Genomic DNA, 20,076 nt, shown 5'->3' on the forward strand with positions numbered 1-20,076 from the left:
GACAAAAGAAAGCAATTAGAAGTTGGCTAATTTTTTATTAATTTGTTGTCAAATGCTGTGCATTTTAGATTATGCTCATATGACGACAATGAGTTATTTAAATTATAAATTATTATGAACATATCCCACAGAAATTAACAAGTATAAAATTTCAAGTCGTTTGAAGTATTATGAACTGTAATACTTGCAAAAGAAATACACATGAAATTAATTTAAGAATTAGGTTTATTTTACAGGTATTCGAAAACTGCAATTACTGTTAAACAATAAAAACTAACATTAAATCTGAAGAGCATATTTTTTTCAATAATAAAATTCCACATAGACTTCATGCAGCTTCGCCATATTTGTTCTATAGTTCGCCGTCTTTAATATCCTGCTCGATTTTTGTAAAAGTGAATTCTTTGTCACCCAATGTTTTGAGAACAGCTCCTAAACAAGAAAAAGAAAAATTTGTAATAATTTCACACTTCAGATGTTTTCAGTTTTTAAATATAGTTGAAGTATTAAAAGATGCATATAAAATGCACTGAGTATTTCATATTTAAAAATTTACATTTCAGTAATTAAAAATTTAATTTCATACTATCACACAGTAAGCTTCAATTATATACCTTACACAATGCCTATAATTTCAAGTAAAAAATACTTAAGATTTGTTTAGAACTGCAAGGTTGAGAAAGTCTTTAGTATTTAAGTACATGAGAAAAAACTTAATTTTGTATTAATTATATTGCATTAGCCTTTTCATTTTACTCCTACATATAGTAAAGAATATTCGCTTTCTTACAGATAACTTTTTCTTAAATAAAGAGTAAGCAGAAAACTAATCACAACACTATACACATATAACAGAATACTTCATAAACATATACATGTCATTAACATACGTATATGCATTAACAGGCTATTTTACACATTTCAATAAACCAGAAACCAATACACAATCAAAAGTATTATCAGTAAATTCCTCCAAAATCAGAGCAAAAATCTTTAATTATGATAACAATGGCATCTCAGTTTGCAATATAAAATATTTCAAGTCTACATTCATGTGCATTCTAAGCAAACAGAAAGCTGAATAACAATAAAATTATAAATACCATAAAAAAGTTAAGAGCCACGTAGAATGATAGCAAGACTAAATGAAGTCTTCCTTCAAAAATCAATTTAAATTCAAAAATTTGCCTTCCTGTTTAACATCTCAAAATAGAGTTACTGCTTACACTAACTAAATTTCCTGTCTTGGCAAAATAAAAATTGTCACTTCTGTTGCAGGAAATATTTGCTGCAAACTTTGTATGCAAATAATCCAGTGAAAAAATTTTAATTGTGGCTTGAATATTTTCTTTATTAAATAAATGAAAAATTCCCACATAATATTAATTTATGATCCACATGAAGCTTTTTACCTCTACCATATCATGCAGCTATTTTAAAATATATACTCTCATATAAAAGCCACAGAATTTTTTTACCAATATTAATATAGTATAAATCATTAATAAATCTTCTAAAAACAGCCCCAAAATTTCTGAATTTGATACCCAAAACATAATTCTACGTAACTGTTAATGTATGCATTTGCTTGCACATACTTAAAATGAATTATACACACAAAAACTTAACATATTAACTTTAATAAATTTTTAATTAGCAGGATGACTCAATTAAGGCAAAATATGAAAGAAATCTACCTGATGGAATAGTTGTAAAAGATATATTTAAAAAAAGCTAATATTGTTTACCTTACACATGGCAGAAATTGAGTAAACTGTATGCAGCTGGATTATTTATTAGGAATAGAAGTTAGATCAAAGTACCAAAGTCACACTAGGGCTTTAACCATTTGGGTGCAAAGAAGCATCTCAATTTAAAAAAGCTAATAGAATTTTATAACTTTTACAATCTAGTACAAATATTAGACACATAAACAACACTAAATGTCATTATTTACTTGCATATTTTCCTTCTTTGTGTACTTTACTCCTTAATTTTTCAGGATATGATTTAGAAACAGAGTTATGGTAAAAATGTATACTGGTAAAAAAAATATTGCTGAAACTGATAAGTCCTTTGAATTATATACTATAGTGCAGAGGGATGGAATATGTGACTAAATATGATAAATCAGATTACAATAACATTAAACAAATAACATGAAAAACTGAAAAAAGAAATTTTATTTGAAATTATTTTTTAACTCATGGAAAGACAGACAGTATTTCCAACTTATTAAATTCAATTATATTTTACCTTCGTCAAACCAATATTGGTAAGAGAGTTGTATTTAAAATCGGTGCTAAGCTAAAGCTGCTTTCTTGCCTAATTTTATACTATTGAAAATACCGGTAATTGTCAAAGTTATTTGTACTCAATATGTGTAAGATTATTAATGAGCTGCCAAACCGCAGTTAACCATCTAATATACTACATTCAACGTTATTATTTTTCTTTTTGAATGTCAGGTTTTCATTATTTCTGCCAATATATCTGTAACAGGACATAAAGATTGAGTTAATGTAGATTAGAAAATTACCTTGCAAGTTAGCACCTTTACCTTAGTGGCAGTACTTCATTCTCTAGAAAAAACATTTTAAATTATTATACTTAAACAAAAAATTGATATTTGTTACAGCAAAACATCATTAACACAATAAACCAGAGTTGAATGCAAATCTAGTTTAACTCCATTCTTGAAAACTAGTTTATTACTTTCAATTTAATTTTAAAATAATAAAAAATAAGGTACGTATTATGATGACTACCTAGATATCTCGCCTAAACTGGCAATCCTTGTAGGTTATACAGGTTAACCCTAACATAGGTTATAGAGGGCACTAAGATAGAGAGTATTAATCCCACACTAGGGACTCTAACATTTGGTAGGAACAGTTTGAAAAGTGAAACAGATATTTATAGTGAACCAATGCAAAACAAAAACAATAGTTCTTTAGGGACAAAACCCCTTTGGACTAATAAATACGAGTAAATTAACAGCTTTTAGCTATTTTTTCTTCTTGTAAAAAATACACATACAGAATATTTTTAGAAAATAACAGTACTTTAAGCATGCATTTTCCACATATTTAACACAATAATTCATTCTAGCTCTGTTGCAATACTGGCAAAGGTACTCCTCTGTTATTAGGACGGGATTCAGAAATGTACAATGAAACCTCAAGATACGAGGAAAGTATGAGCAAAATACGAGCATTAATTCGAGTAACAAGCCAGGCTGTTGGTACGGGTGGCGCCATTTCCCTATCCGGCTCAACTCGGGGAATCCCCTCGACAGATCACTCAGTGTTCTTTTATATACGTGTTTGTGCACTTGTAAGTTAACTGTTTTGACATTTAACGTGAAAATAATTATTTCAAGATGCCTCGCAAGAAGATTGTTGCCTCAGATAGTGCTGCAAAGAAAAATAAGGAGGCCATGGCCGTCGATATCAAGAAAGAAATCATAGATAAACATAAGCATGGTGACGGAATTGGCGAAGACTTGCGGCCTTTCAACATCGAAAATCTATACTATTCTGAAGAAGCAGGAAGAAATTAAGAAACCTGATGTAGCCAAAGGAATTATCGTTTCTTCCAAGCACCATAAAAGTACTCCTAGATGTTGAGAAGCTGTTGTTGGTGTGGATTAATTAGAAGGAGTTAAAATGTTGGTAACAAAGTTAAACTATTGTTATATTATTTACCAGTGTTATTTATTAGGAAAAATTGACTTGATATTAAAATGTTGATATTTTTTGGGGTGTGGAACGGGTTAACTGAATTTCCATTATTTTCAATGGGGAAGCTTGTTTCTAAATACGAGAAATTCGCTATACCAGTTGAATGCTGGAATGAATTAAACTCGTATCTCGGGGTTCAACTGTAGATATGTAAGCATGTGTATATGCATGTATGCGCATATATGTGTAAAATATACACATACATACATAAAGAATATACACATGCACACATGAGCACCTACATTTAAAAATGCATGCATATAAACACACATTTCTGAATCTGGTCCTGATAACAGAAGAATACCTACATGAATCATAGGATTTACATTAATCAGTTTTATTAGAATTCTTAAATGCAGAGGATTTACATTAATCAGTTTTATTAGAATTTTTAAATGCAGAGGATTTACATTAATCAGTTTTATTAGAATTCTTAAATGAAATCTTCACTATCCGAAAATTCAGTTTCATTTCCAGCTGAAACTGTATCAGGACAATCTCATTTATATTATTTCCCTCTAACAACTGAACATTTTGAAAACCTTTTCTATTCCATGGAAAACTAATGCTAAATTAAACATACATTTTCTAAATCTGAAAATTTTAAGTTAGCTTAGAAACTGTAATCATTCTTAAAAAAGTTTGATTTATGCAGATGTTAGATCAATAAAATTACTTTCCTGTGAAAAAGTAATATGGCTTTGAACAACACAATTTTACACATCAAGATATACTGAGTGAAAATTCCTGAAATGTTTTATTTCTTGGTATCTCTGCAAGAATTGTATAAATAAGACTACCTCCCTTTTTTTAAAAAAATGTTTAGTAAATACTATGAAGAAAATTGGTTACATTATTTACAGTTCATAATTAATAGAAAATAAATCATTTCTTAGCTTATCAGAATTTATTTTTATCACATTCATAAACAGTACTAATTTAAACAAACATACCATTATGATTTCAATAACTATGAAATAGAAAATCCAAATCTGCATCTTTGATGGTCTAGTAGATTGGACGTCTCGTTTACTACAATTCAGCAGGGTGCTGACTCCCCAGACTGTAATATATATATAATTAATTTACAAGGGAAAAAGCAACAAAAATATAAACAATTTCTTGGTTTTATATAAGCATTTCTGCACATTTACAATTTTAATTTTTTTAACTATCTAGTTATATCAAAATACATGATTTAGTAAAATATAATTCAAATAATTTAAGGTATTTTAGATCAAATACTAATTTTTTCATGCAAGTCTAATAATCAACATAACTATCAAGTTTTGACTTCGAAAATTATGTTTAGAGAAACTTGAAGCTGCAGTAAATAGTAATAAACTTATTCAAAACTGAAAGTAAAGCATTCTTACTTTATTTTCTTTCTTTAACTATGGCAGATCTTTTAAAACAACAAAATCAAACAAACAAAAAAGAAATGCATTCTTAAGGAAGGAATTCTTTCATTATTAATGAAAGGACTTAGGACTTATTTATTATTCATGAAAGGATATATTTCAGTAATTACAAGTGCATAAAAATTCAGTATATATATAAAAAAAAATGAACACAGATTTGGAACAAAGTACCTGTGTTTCTATGGCATAAAATTTCCTTTTTTAATAGCACAATATCTTTGAGTTAAAGATTATATATTAAAGCAAATTTATAAAACTAAATTCAAAAATAAGAAATTAAATTATTTTTAGGGAAAACACTAAGCAAATAAAAAATTTGGAATTTCATAAATAAATGAAAGTTACATGTTTTATTTTTTGGCATAAGGTAGATAACATTTCCATAACAGATTTCTGAACAATTAGTCATGTTAATATTGCCTTTCTTTTTCCATTAAAAGCTATTTCCTGCTTAATTACAGTATGCTTTAAGATAAATATTAAAACGTTTGAGTAAAAATAATATAACTATAAAAAGGTGAGACACATACAAAAAGGAGTGACACAAACAGTAAGAAACTGACTAGTGCAAAATTTTTTCAATTTATTGATTTGGTATTCTATGTCATTAACAGTACCAAATCCTGAAAATGAATCATTAGGCTCGTACACAAAAGAACAACACATGGAAAATCCCATTTCCTACACAGACGCTATTTATAAAATTTTATATAGGTGAAGAAAGTACGAGTATTAAACACTGAAAATATAAAATATTCACTTACTTTCTTCAAATAATTAGTAACATCGATGGATTCAGTCACAAATGCCAATCCACGAACAAACTGTATTCTTTGCGAATTTACCATTCTTTTCGACCGCCATTGCTGACTTCTAGAGCTGGAGCAAACCACATGTATTCGTTACCGAGTAACGGGTACATCGGTTGACTCGAAGTACCGATTCGGTACTCACAAATTCATTTCGTTACTCGCATCTGTTCGTTACTCGCATCTGTCGTACGATGCGGTTTATTCGAGACGAATGATGCGGTTGCTATTCGAATACGTATGATGCGGTTGCTATGCGAATACGAATGATGCGGTTTCTATGCGAATACGAATGATGCGGTTGCTGTTCGAATACGAATGATACATTTGCTAACGATACCCGTATGCCACATTTTTCATTGATAATTTCGAATTTTTTCGGTGAACTCATCGGACAAACTCTTGTTTACATTATGTGTTTTAGTTGAAATATTGTTTAGTTGTTGATATTTAAAAAAATGATCAATTTTGATAGCGTAAAGCGTTATTTTGTATTTGCTTTTTACATTTAGATTTATAGCGCATATTATGTCTGTAATTTGAAAATTTAGATGATTATTGATTTTTTTCATGATCGTGCCATAGGGAGATTTTATTGATTTGAAATATATATATACTGCACTTAGGTATTGTTTAAATAAGAATATATAGGTTAATATAAGTTCTTTACTTCCTTGTATGAAATAAAAGTAAGTATTGTAATCGAGAAAAATTTTTGGGTATCATATTTCAGCGGAAATATCCATTTTTGACGATTACAGAATCCATGTGAATTATTTTTTGAGTGACGTCTGTACAAACAAACACATTTTTTTTTCCCCAGAAACGGATTGTTAAATGTAATCCCATTTACTCTAAGCTGATACTTCAAGTTGATACTTGAAAGGGATTTTTTCGTGATGTGTAAGTACGTTTATATGCATTTCGCATAACTCAAAAACGATTAGTTCTAGAACGTTGAAATTTTGTATATGAGCCCGTTATAACATCTAGATGTGCACCTTCCTTTTTATTGCAATCGGTAATACTACAAAACGTAAATATGTATATTTTAAATAAATTATAATTAAATGTAAAGTACATATATATATGTCATTATAATTAAATGTAAAGTACACACACACACACACATATATATATATATATATGTAAAATAAAAGCCAAGTAAGGCGAAAATAAAAGCCTTGGTTTTTATTTTATTTATTTATCACTAAGTAAGTTACTTGGATCTACCGGAGACAAGTTCTGGCACTGTTTAAATCTTAATGGTGGGCATAATCAAAACTTAACAGGGACTCTGCGGTTAGCAAAATGATGCAATAATAAACAGAGCTCATCCGCGCAGTATCACTTGGATTCCTCTTTAAACGAATTTATGTGGCACTAAATTTATAAAGAAGATGAATAATTTGTAAATGTTTTAATGTCACTAAAGATTTTTTAGCCACCAGAGAAGTATTAGCGTTAAGTTTAAATGAATAAGCGTTAACTTTTAACGAATTTTGTTTATTATATAATCTCATAACTTGAGTTCATATTCATTTAAGTTGCTTGTGCAGAACATTCGTGACATGCATCAGTTGATTGTCTAACTAAACTAATAGCGATCTGTGATTATTTAATTAAATGATCAGTAATCTGATCCTCCAATCTTTCTCTAGAATGATTAGTGGAAATCTAGATGGGATCTAGCCCACCGGCGGCCGAGAGGTAAAGTCGCTGAACACTGGTAGTTCGGTCCGAGGTTCGAATCCCGCGAACGGACTGGCTGCATGGGTGTTTTCGTGGTTTTCGCCATGTGTAACGTGTATACTAGCCATTTCCCTTAGAAAGTCCTCCACGAATGCATCCCTCCCTTTAGGCAGATAGCCCTAGTGTGCTTTGCCATAATTAAATACACCAACCCAGTTTCTTTATTTGTATTTTGGAAAGTTTTATTGTCATTATGAAAAGTGAAATTTGATATGGATACCGCATAACTTTTTAAATTATGCTTATTTTTGCTGCACTTCATTTAAATTTATTTCCTCGAATTATTCTAACTTAATTAAGCGATACCCGAAGGCAAGTTACAAATGGCATCAAACACTGGAAATTTTGAAATTAAATTTCCCTGTCAATCTCTGTCTACGGGACTCAAACTTCTTGTATTTTTATTTTTTCATAACGAGTATAAAACATTGCCAGCTATAAATATAGGAACCAGAAGACAACATTAAAAGTTAGATTTCATAATTTGTACAAAATTAATTCCTTTTAAAATTTGACATTGACAAAATATGAATATTTTCGTCATTTAAAATACTTCTGTATTTTTGTTGCACCGTATTTAAACTTGCTTCTTCGAGTTATTGACATTAAATTACATTAATTCCGTTATCTATTAGAAAATAATTATAGCAAATCATCTAATTACGACATCTCTAAGAGGTCACTTTCTAAGAAATCTGTATTTTTGAGAACATAAACAAACATTGGTAGTGAACATCACCTTTTTAAAACCATGACATGTAAAATACTCTAAAAAGCATGAATGGTTGCATTTAAAGAGACCCATTACTTTTAATAAAGAATGTAACATTAATGTTAATTATACATGTTTTTGGTGTGTGTGTGTGTGTGTGCCAAAATAGTGATACCGTGGTTCTGTTGCTTTAGAAATGTGTGAAATAAAAAAAAATGGATACTATATAACAAAAATGTTATTATATTCAGATACAACACCTTCTGAATAGGTCTGAAATTCATTCTTCTGCTCAGCATAATTCGTCTGCATAAAATAATAAATAGTATTTAGAAATCAAAAGCTAAGTCGAAGTAGAAACAGTCATCTCTTCTAAACCATTTTAATTGAAGTAAACAGACATTCGTCTTATCGTAAAGTAAACACCTATTTTTCAAATAGCGGATAAAACGGAAAAGAGGGAATTGGCGGGGGAAGGCAGTGAACGATATGACACTTTTTGGAGCTGGGATGAAATGAAAAAGGACGAAAAGGTACTAGGCCAATAAGACAAGGTCTGGTATTTTACTTTATAATTTAACTATTCATCACAAATATAAGAATTATTTTTATTTTTATTTGTCTTTACATTTTTGTTAAATTTCACTTATAAGAATTTTATATTTCAGTTGCTAATTATTATGTTACTTTAATTATTCATTATTTTAATCACTATTTTTTATTATTTTAATTATTAAGTTTTTTAATATTTTTTATTATTTTAATTACTAATTAATGTTATTTTTGTAATATTTATTTTATTTCGTTATTCATTTTTTATTTTATTTTTTCCTATTTCCGTAGGCGCTTCTGACTTCTGAGACACCACAAAAGGAGGTGAATTATTTGTATCCAAAAATACGACGCAAAACTTCCTATCGCATAGTTCCGTATACCGATAAAATAGGCTCAGGATACGAATACCGATCGATTTTACCGAAAGTAACGAGTAACGATACGATAGTAACGAGTACTGGTTCACAGAGTAACGAATACATACGGGTATACAATTTCTCGTTACTTCTACAGCACTACTGACTTCACAAATATCCCGCCACAACCGGAAGTAGAAAGTGTCTGCTTTGCCATTGGTCAGTGAACAAGAATTGCAACGCTTTTTTTTTTTTTTTTCCTTTCTTTCTTTCTTTCTTTCTTTATAATTAAACATAGTAAGAAAGCCTCTAAATTAGCATATGAAATAAACTTACTTTTGCATTATATAAATTTATATTCATAGCATCTCTGTATTAAGGTAATAATTAAATTTTTCTACGAAAAATAGAAATGTCTGTGTATGCGCATGCTCAGTGTATAATCGTAAATCCGGTTAATTTTTATAGTAAGTTAGCGTACAATTAACTATGTAAATTTTGAGTTCATTTAACTGGACCCTTGTACTTATTCTGTAGATCTCCATATTAAGAATGTCTTTAAATGTTTCAGGAAAAATATAAAATATAATATAATTATTTATTTACATTATTTATTTATTTTTTCCTCATATAAAAATTATTAAAATCGCTATATCATTTTCCCCGTACATTAAACAAAATTAAAAAATGTTAGCCTCATGTGATTTTTATAACAAAGATTAAAGGAACTGAAATATATGCAAAATATCAGGATTCAGCTTGCAATTTCGTAGAGTTATTATTATTATTATTAAATAAAAATATTAGTATATCTTTGATTATAATTAATGATCCTTTGGTCTACATTAAACTATTGTTCAAGAAGTTAAACATTTTCAAGCATCTTCTGCTCTATTTATTATTCTAATCCTCGAAATGAAAAATTTGCTAGTCTTATTCCAATTTAATTGCCCACATTTGCTTAATAAAATAAGGCGAGTATTGTACAAAACTCAGTAAGTACACAAATTTAATATACAGCTTAATCCAGTTAAATGGGTAATAGGATTTTCATAAAAGAAATTAAATTGTGTAAATTAATGTAAATGTTGATATGAATAAAAATAACAAATTTGATATAAGAAAATAAATAAGTTATTTTGAAGATCTTTAAATTAAGAAAATATAATTTTTTGCAAAAATGCACGTAAAGATTTAGCTCACATGTTAAAATTTATAGAAAAATTTTAGCCTCATATAAGAATGCCCCTTTTTTCATGTTCGTGGAAAAGGAAAACAAAGTGAAATGCCAAAAATGCACTAAATATTTTGACTTAATAAACTTCATTTTCAATCTTTTTAGACTTCGTATAATATCCGTAAAAGTGACGAATGAAATATACCATAAAGGCAGTAGTTTCTTTCAGAACATTCGGATTCGTATAATATGCGTAAAAGTGACGAATAAAATATACCATTATGGCGGTAGTTTTTTTAGTACATTCAGATTCGTATAATTTTCGTAAAAATAACGTGTGGAAAATAACGATAAAGAGTCAACAGTAACTTCAGCCTTTTTCATTCGTATAAATTTCGTAAAAGTAACGTGCAAAAAATACCATACCCTTATTTCACCAAAATTATACGTATATTTTTGGAGACGTGCTGCCTGGGATCTGCCTAAGGGCAGGGATGCCTTCGTGGAGGACTTCTAAGGGAAACTGGCTCGTATACACGTTACACATGGGGAAAACCACGAAAACACCCATGCAGCCAGCCCGTTCGCGGGATTCGAACCTCGGACCGAACTATCAGTGTTCAGCGACTTTACCGCTCGGCCGCTGGTGGGCCCTTTTAAAGGGCGATGGGGCTTTTAGGGACCCATTCGCCAAATTCTAGGTGAGGAGAATCATCATCCAACACCCTTTCTAGTTCGGACGCCACTGTAGAGTCATTAAGTATTTAGGCAGCAGGCAAGATGAAAAATTAGCAACGCCTTCGCCGGGAATCGAACCGCGGGCCTCTCAATTACTCGCTGAGCGTGCAGACCACTACATTACGAAGGCTCGCTAAGAAGTCGAGAGAAATACCTTATAAAGTGTTCAGCAGCTCTTTTCACGTTTTCATTCAACTTTTATTCTATTAATTTAGAAGTCAAACAACAAAAATCAGAGTTATATTTTTAAATTCAAATATAACGCTTATTTTTGTTGTTTGACCTTCTAAATTAATATTTGTTCGACGTGTTATTGTATCTTATTCTATTGTTTATAGAATATAAACCCAATATTTAAGTACCAGGTAATAAATATTCAGTTTAAAAATAGCTTTAAAAATTCTTTCTGTAACCAAGTTTGATTAGTGTATCTATTAATCTACAAAATATAAATTAAATAGTTGCAAGGAATGTAACAATTGCACCACAGTTTTGTTTATACATTTTCAGTCAGTTTTGATCAAAACACGTACTAAGCAACAAAGCTATTTTGAAGTGCCAAATATTTATCTTAAAATTGTTTTCTCCGAAACCTCTAATCTCAAAATGGCAGAATATCTTGGCAATAAAAAAGTGTATAAACATATTCATAATGGCTTATAGTTTACAAACAACTACAACTGCAGTAATTTTTGCTTTGAAATTCTTTTCAGAAAAATTCTGTTTAATTTTTTCTGTAATTCACAAGTTTCAAGGTTTACAACTACTTTTAAATATCCAAAATCGTTAATTACTGATATTTGATTTACAAGCAAATATATAAATTAATTTATGCTTTAAAAGCTTATCTATATCAAATGTTATCTTGAAATATATAAGCTATCAATGAACTTCAAAATAATCTAAAGTCTCATCAAGGATAGAGACATGTGTGACTGCGTTTAGCGCTGCCGTAATTTAAGTATGTCATGATGTGCAAACGCTATTCCCAATCTAATTATTAAGCTCATATCAAATATTGTTAGAAGAGCTGCTCACTCTATGATAATTATGACAACTATGGCATCCAATTATGATAACATCATGCTCATGTTATTAACAGGCACTCCTATGCTTCGTTCAAATTTGTGCCAGGTGAGAGAATACAAATATGATCTATATTAGACGAACCACATTTAATAAATAACAAACAAAATTGGTGTGATAACGATTTCAGAAATTAAGTGAAACTGTTTTCGAAAATAATATATACATATATATTTCGAAAATATATTCGATATAATGGGTATTATGTCTAACAATTTAGTTAACATACGTGGTACCTCTACAAAGTTTTAGGACAACGTTCGAGCCCAAAATTGAAAAATTCAAAAGGAAGCGAACAATATGTTTCTAACCCTTAATATAAAATTCTTCTAACTTCGTAGGCACATTCACATATAGCTGTTTGGCACATTCACATATAGCTGTTTGATTCCTTAGAAATCATATTCTCAATACTTGTCTCTAGTTACAGTGTTTTAAAATTTCTTTAACACTATTAGACTTTTGAAGTATAACGTCCCTTTGGGGGAAAGAAGCACTAACCCGACATGAAAAAATACAATCCTTCAATTTAATTTAAGCAAAAAATTACCAATATTTACATTCCTTTCTTTCCCTATAGATACATTGCTACATTTATGTGTGTAACTGTAACCCAAATGTTAAGTAGTAGAAAATTAAGATCGGATAAAATCTGTCAGGTTAGTCTCGCTAATCACTGACACACTATTCAAGAATTTCTCTGACTATACTAAAGTTTATCTTCCAATCTTTGCCGGAAATTCCTGTAACTGTTCCCTTAAGCTGTCTCCCGTGAATGTTTTTTGAAATAATTTTGGGTTGTTTAAGCTACTGACTTGCAGATTTAATATTACTTTTAAGAATGTCTTTACACTGTACTATGCTGTATACTATGTTGTACTGTTAATGCACGTAGTGTTTCTTATGTTACATAAAAGCTCCATGCTTTGCTTTGTGTGTAATTTTAATCGTTTGCGATATACAACTTCCACTTCTCTTGTCATCTGACAGTCATCTTTGAAGGATGTATATCGGTGGGAAAAAGTAAAACTGCTAAGCTTACATCGTGACTCACCGACATCATGCTTCTGCTTGCATGCCTTTGCTTACATGTTTGGTAATTTATAGTCATTAATTAACAACGAGTTATTTGCTGTTAATTAATGACTATAAATTACCAAACAGTTTTCCTTTATTTCTTGGGAAAGTTACAATACTCACCTTGAAGATCTTTATTTTTTAGGAGGTCTTAACTTGGTAGAATTTCCTCCGAGTTTAGGCTTCAGGTTTAGACTTACAAAATCCTTTTGGTTCTACTCAGAAAGGATACCTCCGCCGAGTTACAGCTTTCATGTGGAGATAAAATCTTCTAATTCTATCATGGCTCATCAGTTAGCAGTGATAATGGATTTTGAAGAAATAGGATTGAGTTTGGATTTAGGAGTGAATTTATTAAACACTACTGTAGCGAAAAATCAAAAGGAGCAAGAATTCTAACATGTGTTTAGCATTCTCTGCATAAAAGCATAAACTCCCGCAAACAGGATAATGAAGTGCTTAATCAAAACAGTCATGAAATTTTTCGTCACTTTGAATGCTTAATGAGAACTCGAATCAATTAATTAGCTAGACAAACGAACTTTCAACAGGATGGTTCTACAATGATATCTGATCTAATAACACAGCAGGCGAACAATATGATCATAAAAAGCAATAATGGTATTATAAGGCCGGAAAAACATATAAGAAATTTAACTAGTGATTCCTTTAATGAAGAATTTAGATATATAAATAAATTCGAACGGCTCCTAGACGAGTACAATATGGATAATAGCACTCTGTTGAATAAAGAAATGGGAAACGATAGTTTTATAAAATCGCGTAAAACCGGTAAAATGCCACTGGTAGTTCTATCGGGAATAAGGGACTAGAATGAACTGAAGAGTCGAATTGATATAGCAAGAACCACCAAGGTCAACAGAAACTAAATACTGTGAATCATATAATTAAAGTTACAGTCCAGTTTACTAGTCCAATTACCAAAACTGCACTGTTTAATGAAACAAGAGTCCTGTATAACTCCTTCCACCGGCAAATGATAAACCTATACGAGCTGTCATAAAGAAACGGCCAATTGCTACAAAACTCGCGGATTTCTTCAGTGGCTTTCAAAATGAAGGCATCATAGTTATAAACATCATACAAATAACAAAGAAGAGGGACAATAAAATTAAACCCTTATCTAGGAAGTCAAACGCAAAGAATACGGTAAAGAAATTTACAGACCAATTGGCATTCTCAATCTCACAATATTCGTGGAGCAATTCATATCAACCCCAGGACCTGACTAGAGCCACAACTGACAGCAATGTAGCCACAGCAAAAAGCACAGCCATCACAAAAAAAGGGTACCTGAATTGTACCGCAGGCCATCCAGTGGCAGAATGTGACAAGGATAAATCACTAAGAGGTACATGCGTCCCGTGTTGTAACCTTGCGTAAATGCGAAAAATATCTTAAAAATATCAAAAACATAACGAGAAGAAACTTGTGCTTCATCCTAAACTTCCAGAAGATTTTCCATCGCTTAAAAGCAGCAGTCAAGCTGCGAAAATAAGAATTAAAAAATGGATCAAGGTAAAATCAGGACCAACCAATGAGACGCCGGAGTCTCCGGCCAATGATAATGAGACGCCGGAGGCTCCGGCCAATGATAATGAGACCAACGACTTCATAACCTGGTTTAAATGCACCATAGGTTAAAAACAAAAGCTTTGTTTGTGAAATTTAAAAACTCAAAATGCCCAGTCCTATCTACAGAAAACCCAGATAAGATTTAAGGCCCTTGAATTAACAACTGAATGCGAATATGGATTGTAGAACCCTAAATAATCATATTCTTACAACACTGTAGGGTTCCACTTCCATCTGGAAACTAAAGTTAAACAAAAAACTAAACTTTACTGCAGACTCTATTAGAGACACAGCGAGTTCTCGCTACATCTTAAACAATCACAAACCACTGAAGAAGGCTTAAAATAACTGTTTTTATTTTAGTCTAAAGTAACCATGAAAGTATGACTTTTGCTATAGACAAATCCCCCACTTGTGTTTATTTAAATGAATAGACAATGAAATTCAATTGCTGATAACGTACTCTAAGACTACGCATTTAATAGAATGAGAAATAAGCTGGTTCAAAATATTTTACAAGTACGCAATTTAAAGCATCGGCAAACTAGAATACTAAAGGCGGAGATATCAGTTTTTAAACACAGCTGGGAAAATATCAGTTTAAGCAGAACAAACGTAACTGCCAGAAGTTCTATGAACTAATTTTCATTCTAGTGAGAAATACGAAAAGAAGTTATAGAAAAGATTAAAATCATAATAACTGGTTAGTTAACATAAGAAGGATACTTTACAACATAAATATTGCCTTTTACTACGCTAACGACATTAAAATCTAAAAACGAAGAGATTAGTAATTTACATTTCCAAGCATAGGATCGAGCTAATGATGGTTAATGAAACACAGCTACGCCGTCGCAAGTTCCGCGTTTAAGGATTAAAGACCCTTCGTTCAGATAGGCAACAAATTCACGCACTATGGTTTCCAGGGCAATAAAAATATCGAAATTACTGCTATCATAATTGTCAGTCGCTTTGGAGAGTCAATAGAATCCTAAAAATCCTTTGTCTCGATCAATGATTCCCCCTATTACTACATGTCATACTGCATTTTCGGAACAAGAAACGGCTGGAGTAATGGCAGAGGGCAACAAGAAGGCTTTATGTCGAATCCTAGCTTCGAAGAGGACCTTGAAGAGGAAGTAAGCAACTTCATTACAAACCAACCTCACGAGACAAGCACCATCATGACTTGGGAAGCATAAAATATAATAAAACAATTTGAATAATAGAAGTGCTTAGGATTTCGATTCCATATCAAATAGTTCTCACCAGCACCTCTTTCGCGCTACATTGTGTTTATAACAAATATCATCAATAGAGGTCTGGACATGATTATTAAACATTTTCCTGGAGCCGCCTATAAACGGCTTTTCGACACGAGCACAGCACTGTTGATCAGCTTCTGCACGTCCGTGGAGTATATTGTGAAAGTTTTTACCAAAATATCAGCGCGGTTGAGGCATGCTTCCTTGACTTTTAGAAGGTGTCCGACTACGTATGGCCCACTAGACTCACGTTCAAGCTAAATAATATTAACTACCACTTAATTTCATTAAAATCCTGATATCTTATCTCAAAAATAGAACACTTCAAATATGTATTGGGTGTGCTCTATCTAGACGCAAGATCATTAAAGCTGGAGACCCGCAAGGCTCAGGCGTAAGCCCAGTACTTTTTAATGTATATGACAATAATGTTCACGCTCTCTCGATATAAAAATTGGTAGTCATCATCATTGATACGCTGATGACTCGGTCATACTCGGTCGAAGTCACAAAAAATACAATTAGCTGACAAACTGCAGATAGAAGTTAACATAGTAAGCCCCTAATGTCAACAATGGAATATCAAGCTGAACCCTAACAAAAGTAACTCAGTTCTTTTACGAAAATATAAGATAAATCAGACAGTGAGCAAAGATACACTGGTGTGCAAAAATTAAGGACGAGACGGTTTTTTTCAATATAACTTTGTACAAAAGCTTTCCAAATCAACACATTTAATACCGTAAGATCCCCAATACGTAAGGACATGAGTAATGTAAGCAACACTTACTAAAATCAGAGGGATAAAAAGAAGCTTTATTGAAAAAGTAGCATAGAGCGCAATGCGACTGAAGGCCGAAACATCCCTGTGATGGGTGTCCAGCAAGAAACATCCTGTCTTTAATAGGGGATATGATCTTCCCTGACTGCTAGGCAGGTTTCACAGCGTCTGCCCATGCTGAGAATGAGGGTGTCAATGAGTTGTTGAGGCACTGCTGCCCATTCGTCTTGCAGCGCCAATCGAAGCTCCGGAATCGTTACTGGTGATAAGGTACAAGCTGCCAAGCGTCTGCCTAAAAATTCCCATACATGCTCGATGGGATTGAGATCCGGGGATCGTGCCGGCCAATCCATACGTTCAATATCCTCACTCTCTAAGAGCTGTTCGGCAGCTACTGTGCGATGACATGGTGCATTGTCGTCCATGAAAAGGAACTGCGGACCCATAGCGCCTCTAAAAAGACGCACATATGGAAGAAGAATCTTGTTACAATAATGGGTCCCGTTGACTGAACCTGCGTCGAAGATGTGAAGGTCTGTACGACTACCAAGCATGATGCCTTCCCAAACGAGAACACCGCCACCTCCATACCTTTCCCTTTTAATGATGTTCGAGGCATGATTGCGGCTTCCCCGCTCTCTCCAGATGAGTATGCGATGAGAATCGCTACTCAGACTGAATCTGCTCTCATCTGTAAAGAGTACTCGTCCCCATTCATTGTCTCTCCAATTCTGGTGTTCCCGGCATCACAGAGAACGCCTTCTCCGATGGGCAGGCGTTAGAGGTACACACCGTACAGGGCGTCGTGAAAACAGACCACCACCGTACAGTCTTCTGGCCACAGTAAAACGCGATATCGGTCGTCCAGTCGCCTGTGTCGTGTGTCCAGCGATTTCTCCCGCTGTCTGCCGCCTGTTTCTTCTGGCCTGTAAGGAATATACCGGTCATCTGCGGGTGTGGTTCCTCGTGGACGACCACTACTAAACCCCCGGATAGCTGTTCCTGTAGTTTGAAATTGTCTCTAAATTCGTGAAACGATGCTGTGAGCAATTCCGAACTCTGCAGCCACACTTGTCACACTGCGGCCTTCCTCCAACTTCCCAATGATTCGATCTCGGGTAAAAGCATCCAGATGTCGTCTAACAGATTGATTATTCGCCATTTCTCGCTGAGGCAGCAACTCGGTGTGATTTTAACTGCTATACGGCGTGCAATCTCTTTGCCAGAAATACTGATCTTACACCAACAACATGCTTTATACTACTCAGACACTCCCCCATTACGTCTAGCTGCATATCTGCGCATGTGCTACCGTACATCACCTTACTTAATCTCCTGATTGGTCTTTCTGTCCGCTCTGCCTCTTCGTTAAGCTGATATGCTAATTTTTCGACTTCGTCCTTAATTTTTGCACACCAGTGTATTTTCATCAATGACGAAGTTATTCTAACATGTGTGTGTGTGTGTGTGATTATGGCAAAGCCTCGAGGGCTATCTTCCTAAGGGGAGGAATGTCTTCGTGGAGGACTCTATAAGGGAAACTAGCTCCTATACACGTTACACATGGGGGAAACCACGAAAACGCCCATGCAGCCAGCCCGTTCGCGGGATTCGAACCTCGGACCGAACTACCGGTGTTCAGCGCCTTTACCGCTCGGCCACTGGTGGGCCTATTCCGACATGTAGTCACACCATATACCTCGGGTGACCTTAGTAAGTGAATAACTTCGTTTTAATGAGCACTCGTTCAAAACAGCAAATGCAGTGCTAATGATGATTTACCTGCTAACTGTTCTCAAAACTAATATCAACATCAGAATAAAGGGAAAACTTCACCTGGCATTATTCTTTCCTATGGAGTACGCGTCTGGGATGCTTCAACCAATAGGAACCGAAAAATGATTGGTATATTTCAGAACCAAGTGTTTCGATCCATTATTTGTGTACTCTGGTTTGTGAGAAACCGATAATTGCATCAAGAATTAAACACTGAATGCGCACACGACTTTATCGTAACAACGGAGCATTTCCCAAAATTGAAAAACCTATAATAACACATTACAACACTAAGTGGTAATAAGATCTCCAACTATGTATGCAAGACTCGCTGCTCAAACTCAGTCGCTGGAAAAACCGTCGTTTATTAAACTCATCTTCACCGCTTATATAACTAAAACTGGCATAAGAGTAATTCTTCAAATACAGAATAAGCTGCTTGTGATAAAATCGTGTCTGATAAAACCTGTTTGTATTTCATTCATTTTTGTCTTAGTTATGGAATGTTCAATAAAACGGGTTTAGCAGAAATTTTGGACAGTGCAGTTCGAATAATTAATCCTGGGTGTGTTGAGTACCCTTTTCTAGACATGGTCACATATGCTCTTTGCAAAGCTCTTTATACGGACTAAAGCTGAGAGAGACAAAATGCCTCTTTCTGCCTTATGATTAATAAAAAGCAGTTTTCTGAAGGCAACTGGAAACAAGTCCTTCGATTGTAAATAAGTCAGTAATTCCCAGAATTAAAGAAAAGGGTGATGTTTAAGTGAGCACTGGTTTCCTTTCTCAAATACCAGATTACAAGTGTTCTCATGGTTCATCGTGAAACGCTTCCTTCCATTATCATTATCATTGAATGGAAAAGGAGTGGTCGTTGTAGGCTGAAGAAAAAAGAAATAATGTATTGGTTACACCTCTCTAAACCATGAAGAGAGAAGTTAATTTGACATAGAGAGCGCAATCTTCCTACCAGCTAGAAATGGGACTTTTGAATTTGAAAAAATTACTGGTAGAAACTTTTTTTATTTGCTGTGCGCATGACTTGTAGCACATCGAAAATGGCTGCAATTCATCCTGAAAGAAAAGCATAAACTGCAGAAATATTAGCATATGTTTGCTAAGTGCAGGCAAAGAAAAGCATCATTTAAAATGGAAATTTCACAGTTAGCATTGTGCAATTTACTTAAACAAAGGAATAAAATTTATAAAAAAAACTGGTAAAAAGTGCAAAC

The 20,076-nt window shown here is 32.9% G+C and overlaps 1 long non-coding RNA gene across 1 annotated transcript; it reads right to left on the reverse strand.

Annotated features, from left to right (window-relative positions):
- Nucleotides 1–207: 207 nt before the first annotated feature.
- On the reverse strand, nt 208–6,085 carry LOC146995987 (uncharacterized). Its single transcript, XR_015042755.1, has 4 exons — nt 5,929–6,085; nt 4,697–4,806; nt 2,540–2,582; nt 208–432 (listed from the first exon to the last, which is right to left on the reverse strand). It is a non-coding gene; the product is annotated as an uncharacterized LOC146995987 (long non-coding RNA).
- Between the last annotated feature and the right edge of the window lie 13,991 nt (nt 6,086–20,076).

This window comes from Stegodyphus dumicola, chromosome 8 (genome assembly GCF_044657685.1).
Source record: "Stegodyphus dumicola isolate Sdum_Otavi_A_Nest chromosome 8, ASM4465768v1".
Classification (NCBI taxonomy): Eukaryota; Metazoa; Arthropoda; class Arachnida; order Araneae; family Eresidae; genus Stegodyphus; species Stegodyphus dumicola.